At 36.2% G+C, this 5169-nt stretch overlaps 1 pseudogene; it reads left to right on the top strand.

Annotated features, from left to right (window-relative positions):
• Positions 1 to 226: 226 nt before the first annotated feature.
• Positions 227 to 1642, top strand: LOC125923164 (splicing factor 3A subunit 3-like; annotated as a pseudogene).
• The last annotated feature ends 3527 nt before the right edge of the window (positions 1643 to 5169 follow it).

Raw genomic sequence — 5169 nt, 5'->3', positions numbered from 1 at the left:
TAGGCCATAGTTTGGATCCCAAGTGGGGCTCTGCACTAACAGTGTGAAGCCTGCTTGGGATTCTCTCCCTCTCTCTCTCTCTCTCTCTCTCTCTCTCTCTCTTGCTCTCAGCCTTGCTTTCTCAAAACAAATAAATAAACTTAAAAAAATGATAAATAAAATAGGTAATGTTTAGTTGTCTGAGCCATGTTGGTGGTCTGAAAGGAGGTGCAGGGCTGGATGAAAAATGAAGACAATTCTGCAGCAGCAGTAGTGGTATTATTAGGACAAGGAGCAGCTTATGGACATACTAGCCAAACAGATGCTCACTAAGAAGTTCATGGTCCAGGACCAGATGAATTCTGACCATCACACAAGGACCATGCAAGATAGGTATATGGAAGTCAGTGGGAACCTGCAGGAAATGTATGGCAAGGTGGGTTAAGAAAGGAGAAACTCAATGCCATTTCAAGACCCAATGAATTTGCCAAATTTTATAATAGACTCAAGCAAATAAAAAATTTTCACCAGAAACACCCAAATGAGATCTGCGTGCCAATGTCAGTGGAGTTTGAGGAGCTTCTGAAGGCTGGAGAGAATCCAGGTGAAGAAGCAGGAAGGTTGGTGGAGTTCACAGATGAAAAGGGATGCTGTGGTTACCTTGACCTCCATGACTGTTATCTTAAAGACATTAACCTGAAGGCCTCGGAAAAGCTGGATTATCATGTACCTGTCAATCTTTGATCAGTTGTTTGACATTTCTAAATAAAGGAAGAATACTGAATATAAGAAATACTTTGAAATGTTGCCTGTGTACCTTCAAGATTATACAGACTGAGTGAAGCCCCTCGAAGATCAGAACAAAGTTTTGGAGTAAGTTTGAGAAGTGAGAGAATGGTACCTTCCCTGAATGGCCAAAAGAGATAAGCCGTGCCCTGACCCATGCTGGAAACTATTGTGACCTTTCTGCATTCTCTTTAAGCTTTAGGCCTGAAATGTGGTGGGACCTAAGAAGAGCATGGCCAGAGGCTATTCCACACCAGACGAAAGCCCTTGGAGTCACTTGACACCTCTGTTTGGCAAAAATCCCAAGTCAAAAGGCACCAAATGAGATACTGAGAAGGACAAAGACTGCTGTCCTAGAAGCCCAGATCTACAAATACGTAGAGATTGTTGGGGAACAGTGACATCTCATTCATGAAAACATACATAACAAACAGGCAAAGATGGGGAAGATTGAGAAGTAAAAAGGAAAAGTATATCAGTGAGGATGAAAGTGAAGACAAAGAGAATGAGATCATTTCCAGCTCCCAAAACCTGCCTCTTGGCTGGCATGGCAAACCCATTTCCTACCAGTTGTATTAGGTTCATGGTCTAAACTACAACCACGAGTTTTGTGGATATTACACCTACCCAGGTCCTGAGGCCTTCTAGCAGCACCGTGCTGACTGGTGTCGTGCTCAAGGCATGAGGTGCTTGGGCATCCCAAACATTGTCCCCTTTGCTGATGTGACACAGATTGAAGACGATGTCTCCTTGTGGGCCACACTGAAACTGAAGAAGGCATTAGAATGATGGCAGCCTGACACTGAGGAAGAATTCACAGTGGAACATTGTGAATAAGAAGACATATGAGGATCTGAAAAGACAAGGACTGCTCTAGTGTTTAAGGATGTATCTTAGCTTTGGGGCTTGCCTGGACTTACCTAACATCTGCTTTTTCCATTTCTCCCAACCAAATGCATCTAAAGAGTCTGCTACTTAGTCTTACAGTCTAGCATGCATCTTGGACAAATCAAGGCATACTGGCAGATTGAAGAGTTGAGATGTGTTTTTTCTCTGTTTTATATTAAAAGATCCTGTCAGAAAATTTAAAATATAAAAAAAAAAAATAGGTAATGTTTGATACCTCAGCTTCATTAGGGAATCCCATTAGAGTGTTTGTAGTCAACTAATCAAACAAGGAGCTGGACAAATTACATATTGATTTAGTATTTTTGGTATGTGAACTTATGCTGATAAAGCACCACATCTAAAATTATGTATCCCCTTTCTTGTTCCGTTATCCTGCCTTCTGAAAATTGGTGAAATTAGTTCATATATCATAAGGTTATTACAAACATTACATGAGTTAATTTTTGTGTTTTTTTTTCAAGTTTATTTATTTTGGTAGAGCGAGAGCGAGAGCGCGCGCGCGCGAGAGAGAACCAGCGGGGGAGGGGCAGAAAGAGAGCGGGACAGAGTATCCCAAGCAGGCTCTGTGCTGAGCGTAGAGAGCCCAATGCAGGGCTCCAATTCATAAACTGTGAGATCATGACCTGAGCTGAAGTCAGATGCTCAACTGACTGAGCCATCTAGGTGCCCCAGATGAGTTAATATTTGTAAAGCTCTGATAAAACTATCTGTCATATTATTGCTAGGGAACTGTTTGTTAAACAAAAATTTATAGAGGATATAAAAGCCCTTTAGCAATTGACTTCTTTTGTTCTTTGTCCTTTTGATCTCAGATTTTTCCTGGATGCTTTTCTAATTCTTTCTTTCAATAAACACATTCACAGTTAAGAAAAAAAAAAAAAAACCAAAAGCTCTCCCTGGAAAAAGGATTATGAAAGTGCTATTCTTTTATTCATTTAACATTTTCTTACAACTACTATGAGTTTGTAACAAAGTTATATGCAAATACAAAGCCTTATCTTTCAGGAGCTTCAGAAGAAAGGACCAAATTAGAACACAACACAATAAACATTAAATAATAACAACAATAAAAATGATCAACCAAGAAAAATGATGTTTGTGTCTTGGATGAAAATATCAAGAACGGATTTATACTGAATATGATATTTATCCTAGATTGTGTGTGAGAAAGAAGATATTAAATGAGAAGAGTTAGACAATTCAATTCAGAGCATATGTTGTACAGGAATGTGTAGAAATTGGAGAACTGAAACCAAATTAAATATTCTTTGAATATTTAAATATTTCCCATGTAGTGCCTATGATACCAATTTTTATTACATACATGAATTTAATCATCTGCAAGTAATGGAAGCTAAACTTTTAGTCAACTACAGTGATAAGAGGTTTATTTTGTATCTCATATCACAGTATAAATATATGGAAGCTGGAATTGGTAGCTGTCAAAAATCTTTTTAATAAACCAGTTTATTTCCGTCTTTCTATTCTCCCAATCTTAGAATATGGACTTTATTCTTCATTTGTGTTGTCTTGTGAATGTACTGAAGTTTGCTAAATCTATAGATTATTTTTTATCTAAATTTTTTAAAATGTTTATTTATTTTTGAGAGAGAAAGACAGAGTGTGAGTGGGGAAGGGGCAGAGAGACAGGGAGACACAGAATCCAAAGCAGGTTCCAGGCTCTGAGCTGTCAGCACAGAGTCCGACTCGGGGCTGGAACTCACCAGCCATGAGATCATGACCTGAGCCCAAGTCAGCCATTAACCGACTGAGCCACCCAGGTACCCCAAAATCTATAGATTCTTATTCCAAGAAAATACAGAAAAAAAGAACATAAGAACAGTACCAGATACATCTATAACCTTTTATAAAATATGATTATCAGTAAAATAGTTTTTATTCTCCCCTGCCTTTAATTTAGAACCATAGTCCTGTCTCAACCCCAAGTTATCTTACAAATATTTCCCCCAGTTACTTGGCAGTATTCCACTTACATTTCACTGGTTAAAACAAAATAGACGTCGCTAACTACAGGGAACCTTGGTAAATCATTATTTAGCTGAGCACTGCTTCCCCAACCAAAAATAGGAAGAAAGGAGGGAATATTGGATACGAATTGTCATGCTATACTTCAATTTTTGCTAACAAATATATGAGCTTGTTGACAATACCAAAAAGTGATTTTCTCTCAATAAGACAATTTCCTTGTCTTTTAATGAATGCTTCCTTTGACTTCATGGCTCTACCTTCAATTATAGATTACAACAGTTTGCTTAATATGTGGGACTCACTGCTCTGTAATTCAGAGGATTCAAGTTAAATATCTTATTACAGACAGAAACAATATTGATGAATCATCCATCCTTCAGTTCAGTGTGCATCCTAAATGCCAGGCTATAAATTTGAAACAACAGGCATTCAATTTCAACTAAATTATTTAAAAATTCTTGACTGTGCTATAACATCTCCATTATATTTATATATCTTTTACTAATCAAATCTATTATATCTGTAGCTGTGTTAGTTATTGGTTTCCAACTGCCTCTTTCAGCAATGAAAAGCAAGGTTAAAATTTCTCATCCATTGCTTTGAATTTTTCAGAAAATCTTATACATTTGTCAATCATAAAAATAATCCTTTAGAAAATATCCCCCAATATTTATATCACTCACTTATCAGTGAAATGTCTTCAGGTTTAGAAACACATGTGAAATACCTGGACTGTAAATCATATGCCTGTACTTATATTGAAATGCCGTATATCTTACAAAACAAGAATAAAAAATAATGAAATTTCCCTACTAAGCTAACACACGCTAATGAAGAGTTTATCACTCTTAAGAAGAATGCAAGTTTTTAAATAGCCTTTCTTCCAAAATTAAATTTTTATTGCTTTATTGTTAAATATATAGTCACAATTTTTCCCTTGTCATGAGCTGACAAAGAGAATGTACATATAAGTACAGAAGCTCAGGTCTTCACTTACTTGCTGTGTTTCCAATCTTACTGTTCTTAATTATTATTTCTTGAAAAAATCCTTTTACATTTATGGACAACAATATAATATAATCTACATATCCCTTGTGCCCACTTATAGATAAACTATAAGTTTTCATATATCTCTGAAATCTATGAGAAAATAAGGATGATAATGACAACCACTATTCACTGAAGAATTATTTTTTAGAAAGTTAGATGATAAACATATAGATATTAATATCAGTACATAAATGGATATATAGGCATAGATAAATACATATTTTAGGCATCTTGTTCAGCTAATAATAAGGTGGACTTGCTCTTTTTTTAAATTCCCATGTAGAAAAAAATAGAAATTTAAATAAATTTTTTCCTACTTCTATGGGCTGATTGTCTTTTTCACCCCTCAGGATATGCAACCACATTTGGTGAAACCACTATTCCAGCTGGAGCCATAATTAAAAATTGATATTATTCATCTTTCATTCTCCTGGAAGATTTCATTCTTTAACCTAT

This window comes from Panthera uncia, chromosome B1 (assembly GCF_023721935.1).
Source record: "Panthera uncia isolate 11264 chromosome B1, Puncia_PCG_1.0, whole genome shotgun sequence".
NCBI classification, from domain to species: Eukaryota; Metazoa; Chordata; class Mammalia; order Carnivora; family Felidae; genus Panthera; species Panthera uncia.
The sequence above is the reverse complement of the archived record's forward strand: the minus strand, read 5'-3'. Positions and strand labels throughout refer to the sequence as shown.